The sequence below is a fragment of the Bombina bombina genome, chromosome 2, assembly GCF_027579735.1.
Source record: "Bombina bombina isolate aBomBom1 chromosome 2, aBomBom1.pri, whole genome shotgun sequence".
Taxonomy (NCBI): Eukaryota; Metazoa; Chordata; class Amphibia; order Anura; family Bombinatoridae; genus Bombina; species Bombina bombina.
The window spans coordinates 429,662,364-429,680,534 of record NC_069500.1 but is presented as its reverse complement, the minus strand read 5'-3'; the positions used below and the strand labels follow the sequence as shown (position 1 = coordinate 429,680,534).

At 40.9% G+C, this 18,171-nt stretch overlaps 1 protein-coding gene across 1 annotated transcript in view; it reads left to right on the top strand.

Annotated features, from left to right (window-relative positions):
• The window catches only part of SPECC1L (sperm antigen with calponin homology and coiled-coil domains 1 like), a 215,214-nt gene that overhangs the window by 124,505 nt on the left and 72,538 nt on the right, over positions 1 to 18,171 (top strand). The gene's annotated exons all lie outside the window — the stretch shown is intronic.

The window sequence follows — 18,171 nt, the reverse complement described above, 5'->3', positions numbered from 1 at the left end:
CAAAGAAGGAACGTTTGTTGCACAATTTGGATGTAGTTCGTGCTCTAAAATTCTATTTAGATGCTACAAAGGATTTTAGACAAACATCTTCTTTGTTTGTTGTTTATTCTGGTAAAAGGAGAGGTCAAAAAGCAACCTCTACCTCTCTCTCTTTTTGGATTAAAAGCATCATCAGATTGGCTTACGAGACTGCCGGACGGCAGCCTCCTGAAAGAATCACAGCTCATTCCACTAGGGCTGTGGCTTCCACATGGGCCTTCAAGAACGAGGCTTCTGTTGATCAGATATGTAAGGCAGCGACTTGGTCTTCACTGCACACTTTTACTAAATTTTACAAATTTGATACTTTTGCTTCTTCTGAGGCTATTTTTGGGAGAAAGGTTTTGCAAGCCGTGGTGCCTTCCATCTAGGTGACCTGATTTGCTCCCTCCCTTCATCCGTGTCCTAAAGCTTTGGTATTGGTTCCCACAAGTAAGGATGACGCCGTGGACCGGACACACCTATGTTGGAGAAAACAGAATTTATGTTTACCTGATAAATTACTTTCTCCAACGGTGTGTCCGGTCCACGGCCCGCCCTGGTTTTTTAATCAGGTCTGATAATTTATTTTCTTTAACTACAGTCACCACGGTATCATATGATTTCTCCTATGCAAATATTCCTCCTTTACGTCGGTCGAATGACTGGGGTAGGCGGAGCCTAGGAGGGATCATGTGACCAGCTTTGCTGGGCTCTTTGCCATTTCCTGTTGGGGAGGAGAATATCCCACAAGTAAGGATGACGCCGTGGACCGGACACACCGTTGGAGAAAGTAATTTATCAGGTAAACATAAATTCTGTTTTTTATCACCACATAAACTTTACCCTTCCTATTTCTAGCATAGGCAAAGAGAATGACTGGGGGGAGGAGCTATATAGCAGCTCTGCTGTGGTGCTCTTTGCCACTTCCTGTTAGCAGGAGGAATATATCCCACAAGTAAAGGATGAAACCTGTGGACTCAGTATATCTTGTCAAAGAAAGGAATGGGATAGACTGGGTATACCGTTCTCCTCTCCTCCTAATTTCAAGAAAATGTATCCCAAGACTGGAACAGGGGCAGGGGTTTTACTCAAATCTTTTCGTGGTTCCCAAAAAAGAGGGAACTTTCAGACCCATTTTAGATCTCAAGTGTCTAAACAAGTTTCTCAGAGTCCCGTCGTTCAAGATGGAGACTATCCAAACAATTTTACCAATGATCCAGGAGGGTCAATATTTGACTACCGTGGACCTGAAGGATGCATACCTTCATATCCCTATTCACAAGGATCATCATCAGTTCCTAAGGTTTGCCTTTCTGTTTTGGCCACAGCACCCAGGATCTTCACAAAGGTTCTAGGGTCCCTTCTGGCGGTTCTCAGACCGCGGGGCATAGCAGTGGCGCTTTATCTGGATGATATTTTTATTCAGGCGTCAACTTATCATCTGACGAAATCTCATACAGACACAGTGTTGTCCTTTCTGAGAACTCACGGTTGGAAGGTGAACCTAGAAAAGAGTTCACTAGTACCACGGACAAGGGTTCCCTTCTTGGGAACTCTGATAAACTCTGTAGACATGAAAATATTTCTGACGGAGATCAGAAAATCAAAGATTCTAAATACTTTCCGAGCCCTTCAGTCCATTCCTCGGCCATCAGTGGCTCGGTGTGTGGAGGTAATTGAATTAATGGTAGCGGCAATGGACTTCATTCCGTTTGCTCGTTTTCATCTCAGACCACTGCAGCTGTGTATGCTGAGACAGTGGAATGGGGACTATGCGAATTTATCTCCTCAGATAAATCTGGATCAAGAGACCAGAGACTCTCTTTGGTGGTTGTCGCTGCTTCATCTGTCCCAGGGGACGTGTTTCCGCAGATCCTCGTGGGTGATAGTGACAACGGAGGCCAGCCTCCTGGGATGGGGTGCAGTCTGGAATTCCCTGAAGGCTCAGGGTGTATGGACTCAGGTGGAGTCACTACTTCCAATCATTATTCTGTAATTAAGAGCAATATTCAATGCGCTTCAGGCATGGCCTCAGTTGGCTTTGGCCAAATTCATCAGATTCCAGTCGGACAATATCACGACTGTGGCTTATATCAATCATCAGGGGAGAACGAGGAGTTCCTTAGCGATGATAGAAGTATCCAAGATAATTCGATGGGCAGAGGCCCACTCTTATTTGTTGGCAATCTACATCCCAGGAGTAGAGAACTGGGAAGCGGATTTTCTAAGTCGACAGACTTTTCATCCAGGGGAGTGTGAACTCCACCCGGAGGTGTTTGCCTCACTGATTCTCAGATGGGGCAGACCGGAATTGGATCTGATGGCATCTCGTCAGAATGCCAAGCTTCCAAGATACGGATCCAGGTAGAGGGATCCCCAGGCTGAACTGATAGATGGCTTGGCAGTGCCTTGGTCGTTCAGCCTAGCTTATGTGTTTCCACCGTTTCCTCTCCTTCCACGCTTGATTGCTTGGATCAAACAGGAGAGAGCTTCAGTAATCTTGATCGTGCCTGCGTGGCAACGCAGGACTTGGTATGCGGATCTAGTGGACATGACCTCTCTGCCACCATGGAAACTTCCTTTGAGACAGGATCTTCTCATTCAAGGACCTTTCCAACTTCCAAATCTAAATTCTCTGCAGCTGACTGCTTGGAGATTGAACGCTTGATTTTATCTAAGCGGGGATTCTCAGATTCGGTCATTGATACTTTGATACAGGCACGTAAGCCTGTCACTAGAAAGATCTATCATAAGATATGGCGTAAATATATTTTTTGGTGTGAATCCAAGGGCTACTCATGGAGTAAAGTTAGGATTCCCAGGATTCTGTCTTTTCTCCAAGAAGGATTGGAGAAAGGGTTAACAGCGAGTTCCTTAAAGGGACAGATTTCTGCTTTGTCAATTTTGCTTCACCAACGTTTGACAGATGTTCCAGATGTTCATTATTTTTGTCAGGCTCTAACCAGAATTAAGCCTGTATTTAGACCAATTACTCCTCCCTGGAGTTTGTATTTAGTTCTTAGAGTTCTTCAAGGGGTTCCGTTTGAACCCATGCATTCCATAGATATTAAATTATTATCTTGGAAAGTTTTGTTTTTGGTTGCTATTTCTTCGGCTTGTAGAGTTTCTGAGCTTTCAGCATTACAATGTGATTCGCCTTATCTTATATTTCATTCTGATAAGGTGGTTTTGCGTACCAAACCTGGATTCCTTCCTAAGGTTGTTTCAAATAAGAATATTAATCAGGAAATTGTTGTTCCTTCCTTGTGTCCTAATTCTTCTTCTAAGAAGGAGCGTCTGTTACATAACCTGGACGTGGTCCGTGCCTTGAAGTTTTACTTGCAGGCAACTAAGGATTTCCGTCAATCATCTTCATTATTCATTGTTTATTCTGGAAAGCATAGGGGTCAGAAAGCTGCGGCTACCTCTCTTTCTTTTTGGCTGATTAGTATCATCCGCCTGGCATATGAGACTGCTGGACAGCAGCCTCCTAAAAGAATTACGGCTCATTCTACTAGAGCTGTGGCTTCCACATGGGCTTTTAAAAACGATGCTTCTGTTGAGCAGATTTGCAAGGCTGCGACTTGGTCGTCTCTTCATACTTTTTCCAAATTTTACAAATTTGATACTTTTGCTTCTTCTGAGGCTGTATTTGGGAGAAAAGTTCTTCAAGCAGTGGTGCTTTCCGTTTAGGTCTCTGTCTTGTCCCTCCCGTTTCATCCGTGTCCTGTAGTTTTGGTATTGTATCCCACAAGTAAGGATGAAATCCGTGGACTCGTCGTATCTTGTAGAAGAAAAGTAAATTTATGCTTACCTGATAAATTAATTTCTTCTACGATACGACGAGTCCACGGCCCTCCCTGTCATTTTTCAGACTGATTTAGATTATATTTTATTTTTTATAACTTCAGTCACCTCTGCACCTTTAGCTTTTCCTTTCTCTTCCTAAACCTTCGGTTGAATGACTGGGGGTGGAGGGAAGGGAGGAGCTATATATACTGCTCTGCCTGCTGTGGTGCTCTTTACCACTTCCTGTTAGCAGGAGGTTAATATCCCACAAGTAAGGATGAAATCCGTGGATTCGTCATATCGTAGAAGAAATTAATTTATCAGGTAAGCACAAATTTACTTTTTCACTACTGCTGGTATTACGAGTCTTTCAGGTTTAGGGGCACCGCACACTTTTTTGGTCGTAACGCAACGTAGCTACCTCACCTTTCAAAAAGTCCTTTTTCAATGGTACTTCCTTTGCGTCAGTATTACGAGTCTGCCTGGGAGGCCAAAAAGTAAGCGGTACAGCCTAAAACCTCAAGATCCATACCGTAAACTGAAAGTCAGAAGTTATGAGTTTTACACTACAAAGCTATAACATAAAACTCATAACTAAAGTGCTAAAAAGTACACTAACACCCATAAACTACCTATTAACCCCTAAACCAAGGCCCTCATGCATCGCAAATAATAAAATTAATAACCCCTAATCTGCTGCTCCGGACATCACCGCCATTATAATAAACATATTAACCCCTAAACCGCCGCACTCCCGCATAGCAAACACTAGTTAAATATTATTAACCCCTAATATGCTGTCCCTAACATCACCGCCCTACATTTATTAACCCCTAATCTGCCACCCCCAACGTCGCCGCAACTATACTAAATTTATTAACCCCTAAACCTAACCCTAACACCCACTAACTTTAATTAAAATAAATCTAAATAAAACCTGCTATTAATAACTAAATAATTCCTATTTAAAACTAAATACTTACCTGTAAAATAAACCCTAAGCTAGCTACAATATAACTAATAGTTACATTGCAGCTAGCTTAGATTTTATTTTTATTTCACAGGCAATTTTGTATTTATTTTAACTAGGTAGAGTAGTTATTAAATGGTTATTAACTATTTACTAACTACCTAGCTAAAATAAATACAAATTTACCTGTAAAATAAAACCTATCCTGTCTTACACTAACACCTAACTTTACACTACAATTAAATACATTACATAAATTAAATACAAAAAAAACCAAACACTAAATTGCACAAAATAAAAAAGAAATTATCAGATATTTAAACTAATTACACCTAATCTAATAGCCCTATCAAAATAAAAAACCGCCCCCCCCCCCAAAATAAAAAAAACCCTAGCCTAAACTACCAATGCCCCAAAGAAATCAGCTCTTTTACCTGTAAAAAAAAAAAAATACAAACAACCCCCAACAGTAAAACCCACCAACCCCCCAAATAAAATCTTAACTTAAAAAAACCAAAGCTCCCCATTGCCCTGAAAAGGGCATTTGGATGGGCATTGCCCTTAAAAGGTCATTTAGCTCTTTTTCAAGTGCCCAAACCCTAATCTAAAAATAAAACCCACCCAATAAACCCTTAAAAAAGCCTAACACTAACCCCTGAAGATCCACTTACAGTTTTTGAAGACCCGACATCCATCCTCAACGAAGCCCGCAGAAGTCTTCATCCAACCGTGCAGAAGTCTTCATCCAGACGGCATCTTCTATCTTCATCCATCCGGCACGGAGCGGGTCCATCTTCAAGACATCCGGCGTGGAGCATCCTCTTCAATCAACATTTTCTTCAACAATGAATTCTTCTTTAAATGACGTCATCCAAGATGGCGTCCCTTGAATTCCGATTGGCTGATAGAATTCTATCAGCCAATCGGAATTAAAGGTGAAAAAATTCTATTGGCTGATGCAATCAGCCAATAGGATTGAGCTTACATTCTATTGGCTGATTGGAACAGCCAATAGAATGCAAGCTCAATCCTATTGGCTGATTGGATCAGCCAGTAGGATTGAAGCTCAATCCTATTGGCTGATTGCATCAGCCAATAGGATTTTTTCACCTTTAATTCCGATTGGCATTAGCCATTCGGAATTCAAGGGACGCCATCTTGGATGGCATCATTTAAAGGAGAATTAATTGTTGAAGAAGACGTCGATTGAAGAGGATGCTCCGCGCCGGATATCTTGAAGATGAACACGGGCCGGATGGATGAAGATAGAAGATGCCTTCTGGCCGGTTGGATGAAGACTTCTGCTGCTTCGCTGAGGACTTCTGCCGGCTTCCTTGAGGATGGATGTTGGGGGGTTGTTTTTTTTTTTTACAGGTAAAAGAGCTGATTTATTTAGGGCAATGCCCCGCCAAAGGCCCTTTTAAGGTCTATTGGCAGTTTAGTTTAGGCTAGGGTTTTTTTTATTGGGGGGAGGGGTATTTTGATAGGGCTATTAGATTAGGTGTAATTAGTTTAAATATCTGATAATTTCTTTTTTTATTTTGTGTAATTTAGTGTTTGTTTTTTTGTAATTTAGATAATTATATTTAATTAATGTAATTTAATTGTAGTGTTAGGTTAGGTGTTAGTGTAAGACAGGTTAGGTTTTATTTTACAGGTACATTTGTATTTATTTTAGCTAGGTATTTAGTAAATAGTTAATAACTATTTACTAACTATTCTACCTAGTTAAAATAAATACAAACTTGCCTGTGAAATAAAAATAAAACCTAAGCTAGATACAATGTAACTATTAGTTATATTGTAGCTAGCTTAGGGTTTATTTTACAGGTAAGTATTTAGTTTTAAATAGGAATTATTTAGTTATTAATAGTAGTTTTATTTAGATTTATTTTAATTATATTAAAGTTAGTGGGGGTTAGGGTTAGGTTTAGGGGTTAATAAATTTAGTATAGTGGCGACGACGTTGGGGGCGGCAGATTAGGGGTTAATAAGTATAATGTAGGTGGTGGCGACATTGGGGGCAGCAGATTAGGGGTTAATAAGTATAATGTAGATGGCGGCGACATTGGGGGTGGCAGATTAGGGGTTAATAAGTGTAGGTAGGTGGCGGCGACATTGGGGACGTCAGATTAGGGGTTAATAAGTGTAGGTAGGTGGTGGCGACATTGGGGGCGGCAGATTGGGGGTTAATAAGTGTAGGTAGGTGGCGGCGGGGGCAGAAGATTAGGGGTTAATAAGTGTAATGTAGGTGTCGGCGATGTCGGGGGCGGCAGATTAGGGGTTTTTAGACTCAGGGTTTATGTTAGGTGTAAACATAAATTTTCTTTCCCCATAGGAATCAATGGGGATGCGTTACAGAGCTTTATGTTGCTTTATTGCAGGTGTTAGGCTTTTTTTCAGCCGGCTCTCCCCATTGATGTCTATGTGGAAAACGTGCACGTAAAACCAGCTTACAGCGGCTCACCGCTGCGCTGGTATTGGACTGCGGTATGGAGCTCAATTTTGCTCTACGCTTACTTCTTGCCTGCTAACGCCGGGTTTTTGCAAACCTGCAATACCAGCGCTGTAGGTAAGTGAGCGGTGACAATAACTTGCAAGTTAGTACTGAGCAGCTCTTACCGCAAAACTCGTAATCTAGCCATTCGTTATTTTACAATTATGTCTCAAACTGAACCTGCCACTGTTGTTACCATAGGATTTGAGCTGTCTAAACAGGTATTTAACAAAGCTTATGCATGTTGTAATTAAGCTGATCTATATTATTCAGCTCTATTATGTGGCTCTTGTTTAACAAATTGTTAAATATATCTATGAGTACAAATACACACACTGTTATTCTAAATGTACATAGCATTACTGCAGAACTTTAAGATTTTATTGCTACAGCTATAGAGAAAGCAATGGCTGCTATTTTGCCTTCAAATAAATTTAATAGGTTTTTGCATCATTTCCTAAACTTAGTGAATTAAGTTCTGACCTTCAGCATACTTACATATACTCTACTAATGGGGTCTCCTCTGATTCAGAGGATGCCACGTCAGAGACTGATATAGACTAATCTTTTTTTATTTAAGTTAGAATATATTCGTTCTCTCTTAAAGGAAGTTTTTTTTTTTTTTTACTTTGGGTATTGAGGAGTCTAAATCTCCTGATGATAAATACAGAATTTAGACAATTACTAGCTTTAAGACTACTGTTATTACTCCTGAAGTATTTCTTATTCCTTATGCTATCTCTAATGTGATTGCTAAAGAATGGTCTAAGCCTGGTGCCTCTTTTAACCCTTCTTCTAGGTTTAAGAAATTGTATCCTTTACCTGTAGCCAAGGATCCTTTACCTGTAGCCAAGAATCCTTTAGAAGGGCATATTTAAATTCTGGCTATATACTTAGACCTGTTCTATCTATGGCTGATGTTGCTGCTCCTTTTACTTTTTGGTTGGACAGTTTAGCACAGCAGTTGTCTTCAGATTCTGAATAATCTAACATTATTGTTTTTCTTCAACATGCATATCATTTTATTTGTGATGCTATATTTGATGTTAAGAAGATCAATGTCAAATACAGTACATGTCTTTAGCCATTCTAACTAGAAGAGCTTTATGGCTTAAATCTTGGAATGCTAACATGGTGTATAAAACTAGATTATTATCTCTCTCTCTTTTCAAGGTAAAAATCTTTTGGGTTCACAATTGGATTCTATTATCTCCACTGTTACTGGGTAAGGGAGTTTTTTTGTGCCCCAAGACAAGAAATGTAAGGGTAAATTTAAAGCTCCCACTCATTTTAGTTCCTTTTGTCAGAATAGAGAACAGAAAACCACTCCTTCCCCTAAGGCCTCTGGCTGGCTCTAATTGGAGACCATCTCCGAATTGGAATAAATCCAAGCCTTATAAGAAACCAAATCCTGCTCCTAAACCTATATGAAGGTTTGTCCCTCAAGCCAGTTCTGCTGTCAGGGGGCAGACTAAAGCTATTTCAAAGAGTTTGGACAGACTGTTCAAAATCGGTGGATTCAGAATATAATTTCTTTGTGGTGTCGAATAGGATTTAAAATAAGACTTCCTTTGGGAAGATTCTTTCTTACCCATGTAACAAAAAACCCAGTAGAAGCTCAAGTCTTTCTGAAATGTGTTTCAGATCTAGAACTTTCAGGGGTAATTTTTCCTAGTTCCACAGCAGGAACAAGGATTGGGGTTTTTATTGAAATCGTTTCATTGTACCTATGAAGGAAAATTCTTTCAGACCTATTTTGGATCTTAAAACTTTAAATGGTTTTGTAAGAGTCCTAACTTTCAAGATAAGGACTATTCTGCCTTTGGTCACTTCATGTCCACAATAGACTTACAGGACGATTACCATCACAATTCGATTCATCCAGATCACTATCATTTTCTGAGATTCTCTTTTCTAAACAAGCATTACCAATTTGTCGCTCTTCCCTTTGGCCTTGCAACAGCTCCAATAATATTCTTAATAGTTTTAGGTGCCCTTCTATCTGTAATCAGAGAGCAGGGTATTGTGGTATTTCCTTATTTGGACGATACCTTGGTACTAGCTCAATAGATTTCCAGATAGATTCAGTGTCCATGACACTATCCCTAAAAGAAAAGAGACGTTTGAGATTGGTTTCAGCTTGTCTAAACCTTCAGTCTCTTATCATTCGCTTCAGTGGCAATGTGCATGAACGTTTTCGGTCTCATGATTGCAGCATCGGACGCGATCCTTTTTGCTTGTTTTCATATGAGACCTCTACAGTTTTGCATGTGGCACCAGTGGTGCAGGGATTATACTCAGATATCACAACTGATATACCTAAATCCCAACTCTCCACTCTCTGTGACTTGGTGGTTATAACATCACCTTATTGTTTAAGGGGCTTCCTTTGTTTGTCCAACCTGGACTGTGATCATAACGGATGCACGTCTCTCGGGTTGGGGAGCTGTTTGGGGGTTTCTGACAGCACAAGGAGTTTGGAATCATCAAGAGGCGAGGTTACCAATCTATATCTTAGAACTCTGTGCTATTTTCAGAGCTCTTCAGGCTTGGCCCTTTTTAAAGAGAGAATCGTATATTCGGTTTCAAACAGACAATGTCACAACAGTGGCATATGTCAATCATCAAGGGGGGATTCACAGTCCCCTAGTAATAAAATAAGTATCTCTAATATTTTCTTGGGCGGAATCCAATTCTTGTCTAATCACTGTGATTCATATACCAGGTGTAGACAATTTGGAAGCGGATTATCTCAGCTTTCAGATTCTACATCCGGGGAGTAGTCTCTCCATCCAGATGTGTTCTGTCAGATTGTGCAGATGTGGGGTCCTCCAGACATAGATCTGATGGCCTCTCGTCTAAACAAGAAACTTCGCATATACCTCTCCAGGTCAGGGATCCTCAGGCGGAAATGATGAATGCTCTAGCAGTTCCATGGTTTTACCATCCTGCTTACATTTCTCTTGTAAGTTGTATCCAGTCCACGGATCATCCATTACTTGTGGGATATTCTCATTCCCAACAGTAAGTTGCAAGAGGACACCCACAGCAGAGCTGTTATATAGCTCCTCCCCTAACTGCCATATCCAGTCATTATCTTGCAACTCTCAACAAGCATGGAGGTAGTAAGAGAGAGTGGTGAAAAATAGTTCGTTTTCTTTCTTCAACCAAAAGTTTGTTATTTTTAAATGGTACCGGAGTTGTACTATTTTATCTCAGGCAGTAAATAGAAGAAGAATCTGCCTGAGTTTTCTATGATCTTAGCAGGTTGTAACTAAGATCCATAGCTGTTCTCACATATGTCTGAGGAGAGAGGTAACTTCAGCGGGAGAATGGCGTATGTGCAGTTACAATTTTTTCTAGAATTGGAAAATGCTAGAAAATGCTGCTGATACCGGATTAATGTAAGTTAAGCCTGAATACAGTGATTTAATAGCGACTGGTATCATGCTTACTCTCAGGGGTAATACCCTTATAAAAATGCAATCTAAAACTTTGCTGGCATGTTTAATCGTTTTTATATATGCTTTGGTGATAAAACTTTATTGGGGCCTAGTTTTTTCCACATGGCTGGCTTTATATTTGCCTAGAAACAATTTCCTGAGGCTTTCCACTGTTGTAGTATGAGTGGGAGGGGCCTATTTTAGCGCTTTTTTGCGCAGTTAAAATTACAGACTGAGACATCCAGCTTTCCTCAGAAGTCCCCTGAATGCTATAGGACATCTCTAAAGGGCTCAAAGTCGTTTATTGGGGAAGGTAGGGCCACAGCAGAGCTGTGGCAGTTTGTTGTGACTGTTAAAAAACGTCTATATAGTTTTTTTGATCCGTTTTTTGAACTAAGGGATTAATCATGAGGTATGTGCAGTTACAATTTTTTCTAGAATTGGAAAATGCTAGAAAATGCTGCTGATACCGGATTAATGTAAGTTAAGCCTGAATACAGTGATTTAATAGCGACTGGTTTCATGCTTACTCTCAGGGGTAATACCCTTATAAAAATGCAATATAAAACGTTTGCTGGCATGTTTAATCGTTTTTATATATGCTTTGGTGATAAAACTTTATTGGGGCCTAGTTTTTTCCACATGGCTGGCTTTATATTTGCATAGAAACAATTTCCTGAGGCTTTCCACTGTTGTAGTATGAGTGGGAGGGGCCTATTTTAGCGCTTTTTTGCACAGTTAAAATTACAGACTGAGACATCCAGCTTTCCTCAGAAGTCCCCTGAATGCTATAGGACATCTCTAAAGGGCTCAAAGTCGTTTATTGGGGAAGGTAGGGCCACAGCAGAGCTGTGGCAGTTTGTTGTGACTGTTAAAAAACGTCTATATCGTTTTTTGTATCCGTTTTTTGAACTAAGGGGTTAATCATCCATTTGCAAGTGGGTGCAATGCTCTGTTATCTTACATACACTGTAAAAATGTTGTTTGATTTACTGCCTTTTTTCACTGTTTTTCAAATTTTGACAAAATTTGTTTCTCTTAAAGGTGCAGTACCGTTTTTTATATTTGCTTGTTAACTTGATTTAAAGTGTTTTCCAAGCTTGCTAGTCTCATTGCTAGTCTGTACAAACATGTCTGTCTGACATCATTATGTTTAAAAGCCATGGTGGAACCCCCTCTTAGAATGTGTACCAAATGTACTGATTTCACTTTAAGCAATAAAGATCATATTCTGTCTTTAAAAAATTTATCACCAGAGGAATCTGACGAGGGGGAAGTTATGCCGACTAACTCTCCCCACGTGTCAGATCCTTTGACTCCCGCTCAAGGGACTCACACTCAAATGGCGCCAAGTACATCTAGGGCGCCCATAGTGATTACTTTACAAGACATGGCGGCAGTCATGGATAATACACTGTCAGCGGTATTAGCCAGACTACCTGAATTTAGAGGTAAGCGAGATAGCTATGGGGTTAGACGAAATACAGAGCATACTGACGCTTTAAGAACCATGTCTGATACTGCCTCACAATATGCAGAAGCTGAGGAAGGAGAGCTTCAGTCTGTGGGTGATGTTTCTGACTCAGGAAAGATACATGATTCTGATATTTCTACATTTAAATTTAAGCTTGAACACCTCCGCGTATTGCTCAGGGAGGTTTTAGCTGCTCTGAATGACTGTGATACAATTGCAGTGCCAGAGAAATTGTGTAGACTGGATAAATACTATGCAGTGCAGGTGTGTACTGATGTTTTTCCAATACCTAAAAGGTTTACAGAAATTATTACTAAGGAATGGGATAGACCAGGTGTGCCGTTCTCTCCCCCTCCTATTTTTAGAAAAATGTTTCCAATAGACGCCACCACATGGGACATATGGCAGACAGTCCCTAAGGTGGAGGGAGCAGTTTCTACTCTAGCAAAGCGTACTACTATCCCTCTCGAGGACAGTTGTGCTTTTTCAGATCCAATGGATAAAAAATTAGGTTACCTTAAGAAAATGTTTATTCAACAAGGTTTTATTCTACATCCCCTTGCATGCATTGCTCCTGTCACTGCTGCTGCGGCGTTCTGGTTTGAGTCTCTGGAAGAGGCTTTACAGGTAGCGACTCCATTGGATGACATACTTGGCAAACTTAGAGCACTTAAGCTAGCCAATTGTTTTGTTTCTGATGCCATTGTTCATTTGACTAAACTAACGGCTAAGAATTCTGGTTTTGCTATACAGGCGCGCAGGGCGCTATGGCTTAAATCATGGTCAGCTGACGTGACTTCAAAATCTAAGCTGCTTAACATTCCCTTCAAGGGGCAGACCCTATTCGGGCCTGGTTTGAAGGAGATTATTGCTGATATCACTGGAGGAAAAGGTCATGCCCTTCCTCAGGACAGGTCCAAATCAAGGGCCAAACAGTCTAATTTTCGTGCCTTTCGAAACTTCAAGGCAGGTGCGGCATCAACTTCTTCTAATGCAAAACAAGAGGGAACTTTTGCTCAGTCCAAGACGGTCTGGAGACCTAACCAGACCTGGAACAAAGGTAAGCAGGCAAAAAAGCCTGCTGCTGCCTCTAAGACAGCATGAAGGAACGGCCCCCTATCCGGTAACGGATCTAGTAGGGGGCAGACTTTCGCTCTTCGCCCAGGCGTGGGCAAGAGATGTCCAGGATCCCTGGGCGTTGGAAATTATATCCCAGGGATATCTTCTGGACTTCAAAGCTTCCCCCCCAAAAGGGAGATTTCACCTTTCACAATTATCTGCAAACCAGATAAAGAGAGAGGCATTCTTACACTGTGTACGAGACCTCCTAGTTATGGGAGTGATACATCCAGTTCCAAAGGAGGAACAGGGACAGGGTTTTTACTCAAATCTGTTTGTGGTTCCCAAAAAAGAGGGAACCTTCAGACCAATTTTGGATCTAAAGATCTTAAACAAATTCCTCAGAGTTCCATCATTCAAGATGGAAACTATTCGTACCATCCTACCTATGATCCAGGAGGGTCAATATATGACTACACTGGATCTAAATGATGCTTATCTTCACATTCCGATACACAAAGCTCATCATCGGTTTCTCAGGTTTGCCTTTCTAGACAGGCATTACCAGTTTGTAGCTCTTCCCTTTGGATTAGCTACAGCCCCAAGAATCTTTACGAAGGTTCTAGGGTCGCTTCTGGCGGTCCTAAGGCTGCGGGGCATAGCAGTGGCCCCTTATTTAGACGACATCATCCTGATACAGGCGTCAAACTTCCAAATTGCCAAGTCTCATACGGACGTAGTACTGGCATTTCTGAGGTCGCATGAGTGGAAAGTGAACGAGGAAAAGAGTTCTCTATCCCCACTCACAAGAGTTTCCTTCCTAGGGACTCTGATAGATTCTGTAGAAATGAAAATTTACCTGACGGAGTCCAGGTTATCAAAGCTTCTAAATTCCTGCCGTGTTCTTCATTCCATTCCGCGGCTCAGTGTATGGAAGTAATCGGCTTAATGGTAGCGGCAATGGACATAGTGCCGTTTGCCGCTTACATCTCAGACCGCTGCAACTATGTATGCTCAGTCAGTGGAACGGGGATTACACAGATTTGTCCCCTCTACTAAATCTGGATCAGGAGACCAGGGATTCTCTTCTCTGGTGGCTATCTCGGGTAGATCTGTCCAAAGGTATGACCTTTCGCAGGCCAGATTGGACAATTGTAACAACAGATGCCAGCCTTCTAGGTTGGGGTGCAGTCTGGAACTCCCTGAAGGCTCATGGATCGTGGACTCAGGAGGAGACACTCCTTCCAATAAATATTCTAGAACTGAGAGCGATATTCAATGCTCTTCAGGCTTGGCCTCAGCTAGCAACAATGAGGTTCATCAGATTTCAGTCGGACAACATCACGACTGTGGCTTACATCAACCATCAAGAGGTAACAAGGAGTTCCCTAGCGATGTTAGAAGTCTCAAAGATAATTCGCTGGGCAGAGATTCACTCTTGCCACCTATCAGCTATCCATATCCCAGGTGTAGAGAACTGGGAGGCAGATTTTCTAAGTCGTCAGACTTTTCATCCGGGGGAGTGGGAACTCCATCCGGAGGTGTTTGCACAATTGATTCATCGTTGGGGCAAACCAGAACTGGATCTCATGGCGTCTCGCCAGAACGCCAAGCTTCCTTGTTACGGATCCAGGTCCAGGGACCCCAAGGCGACGCTGATAGATGCTCTAGCAGCGCCCTGGTCTTTCAACCTGGCTTATGTGTTTCCACCGTTTCCTCTGCTCCCTCGACTGATTGCCAAGATCAAGCAGGAGAGAGAATCTGTGATTTTGATAGCGCCTGTGTGGCCACGCAGGACCTGGTATGCAGATCTAGTGGACATGTCTTCCTTTCCACCATGGACTCTGCCTCTGAGACAGGACCTTCTACTTCAGGGTCCTTTCCACCATCCAAATCTAATTTCTCTGAGACTGACTGCCTGGAGATTGAACGCTTGATTTTATCAAAGCGTGGCTTCTCCGATTCGGTCATTGATACCTTAATACTGGCACGAAAGCCTGTCACCAGGAAAATGTATCATAAGATATGGTGTAAATATCTTTATTGGTGTGAATCCAAGGGTTACTCATGGAGTAAGGTCAGGATTCCCAGGATATTATACTTTCTCCAAGAAGGTTTGGAAAAAGGATTGTCAGCTAGTTCCTTAAAGGGACAGATTTCTGCTCTGTCTATTCTTTTGCACAAGCGTCTGGCAGATGTTCCAGACGTTCAGGCATTTTGTCAGGCTTTAGTTAGAATCAAGCCTGTGTTTAAACCTGTTGCTCCGCCATGGAGCTTAAAGGGCCACTAAACCCAAAATCTTTCTTTCATGATTCAGATAGAGAATACAAATTTAAACAACATTACAATTTACTTCTATTATTTATTTTGCTTCATTTTTTAGATATCCTTAGTTGAAAAAAAGCAATGCACATGGTGAGCCAATCACACGAGGCTTCTATGTGCAGCAACCAATCAGCAGCTACTGAGCATATCTAGATATGCTTTTCAGCAAAGGATATCAAGAGAATAAAACAAATTAGATCATATAAGTAAATTAGAAAGATGTTTAAAATTGCATTCTCTTTCTAAATCATGAAAGAAAAAATGTGGGTTTCATGGCCCTTTACATTTGGTTCTTAAGGTTCTTCAATGAGTTCCGTTTGAACCTCTTCATTCCATAGATATCAAACTTTTATCTTGGAAAGTTCTTTTTTTGGTGGCTATTTCCTCAGCTCGTAGAGTTTCCGAGTTATCTGCCTTACAATGTGATTCTCCTTATCTGATTTTCCATACGGATAAGGTAGTCCTACGTACCAAACCTGGGTTTTTACCTAAGGTGGTTTCTAACAAGAATATCAATCAAGAGATTGTTGTTCCATCCTTGTGTCCTAATCCTTCTTCAAAGAAGGAACGTCTATTACACAATCTGGACGTGGTTCGTGCTTTAAAGTTTTACTTACAAGCTACTAAAGATTTCCGTCAAACATCTGCTTTGTTTGTTGTCTACTCTGGACAGAGGAGAGGACAAAAGGCTTCGGCAACCTCTCTTTCTTTTTGGCTAAGAAGCATAATCCGCTTAGCCTATGAGACTGCTGGACAGCAGCCTCCTGAAAGGATTACAGCTCATTCTACTAGAGCTGTGGCTTCCACTTGGGCCTTTAAAAATGAGGCTTCTGTTGAACAGATTTGCAAGGCGGCGACTTGGTCTTCGCTTCATACCTTTTCAAAATTCTACAAATGTAATACTTTTGCTTCTTCGGAGGCTATTTTTGGGAGAAAGGTTTTACAGGCAGTGGTACCTTCCGTTTAAGTACCTGCCTTGTCCCTCCTTTCATCCGTGTACTTTAGCTTTGGTATTGGTATCCCACAAGTAATGGATGATCCGTGGACTGGATACACTTTACAAGAGAAAACACAATTTATGCTTACCTGATAAATTTATTTCTCTTGTGGTGTATCCAGTCCACGGCCCGCCCTGTCATTTTAAGGCAGGTCATTTTTAAATTAAAACTACAGTCACCACTACACCCTATGGTTTCTCCTTTCTCGGCTTGTTTTCAGTCGAATGACTGGATATGGCAGTTAGGGGAGGAGCTATATAACAGCTCTGCTGTGGGTGTCCTCTTGCAACTTCCTGTTGGGAATGAGAATATCCCACAAGTAATGGATGATCCATGGACTTGGATACACCACAAGAGAAATACATTTATCAGGTAAGCATAAATTGTGTTTTTTTCACCTCTGGAAGTGATCTCAAAGATCATAATTGAACAATCGTATGTGTTTCTAATATAAACAGCATGGCCTTACAGGTTCTGGTATGCGGACCTTCTGTCTCAAGGCCCAGATTTCCATCAGAATTTCAAATCTCTAAATTTGAAGACATGGAAATTGAATGCTTAGTTCTTAGTCATAGATGTTTCTCTGACTCCGCAATTAACACTATGATACAGGCTTGTAAGTCTGTTTCAAGTAAGATTTATCATAGGGTTTGGAAAACCTATATTTCATGGTGCTCCACTTATGATTATTCTTGGAATTCATTTAGAATTCCTAGGATTTTACAGTTTCTTCAGGATGGTTTGGATAAAGGTTTGTCTGCAAATACGTTGAAAGGACAAATCTCTGCTCTTTCTGTATTTCATAGAAAGATTGCTAAGCTTCCTGATATTCACTGTTTTGTTCAGGCTTTGATTCGTATCAACCCTGTTATTTAATAAATTTCTCCTTCTTGGAGTCTTAATTTGGTTTTAAAGATTTTGCAGGCTCCTTCTTTTGAGTCTATGTATTCTTTGGATATTAATTTACTTTCTTGGAAAGTTTAATTTCTTTTGGCTATCTCTTCTGCTAGAAGAGTTTCTGAATTGTCTGCTCTCTCTTGGGAGTCTCCTTATCTGATTTTCTATCAAGATAAAGCTGTTTTGCAGACTTTGTTTACATTTTTGCCAAAGGTTGTGAATTCTAACAATAACAATAGGGGAATTATTGTTACTTACTTGTGTCCTAATCATAAGAATTCTATTGAAAGGTCTACATTCTTTGGATGTGATAAGAGCTTTGAAATATTATGTTGAGGCTACTAAAGATTTCAGAAAGACTTCTAGTCTTTTTGTTATTTTTTCTGTTTCCAGAAAAGGTCAGAAAGTCTCTGCCATTTCCTTAGCATCTTGGTTGAAGCTTTTGATTCACAAAGCCTATTTGAAGGCGGGGCAGTCTCCGCCTCAGCGTATTATAGCTCATTCTACTTGATTAGTCGCCACATCTTGGGCTTTCAAGAATGAAGCATCAGTTGATCAAATTTGCAAAGCAGCAACTTGGTCTTCTTTGCATACATGTACTAAAATGTAACCATTTTTGTTGTGTTTGCTTCTTCGGAAGCAGCCTTTGGTAGAAAGGTTCTTCAGGCAGCTGTCTTAGTTTGATTCTAGTGCCTATG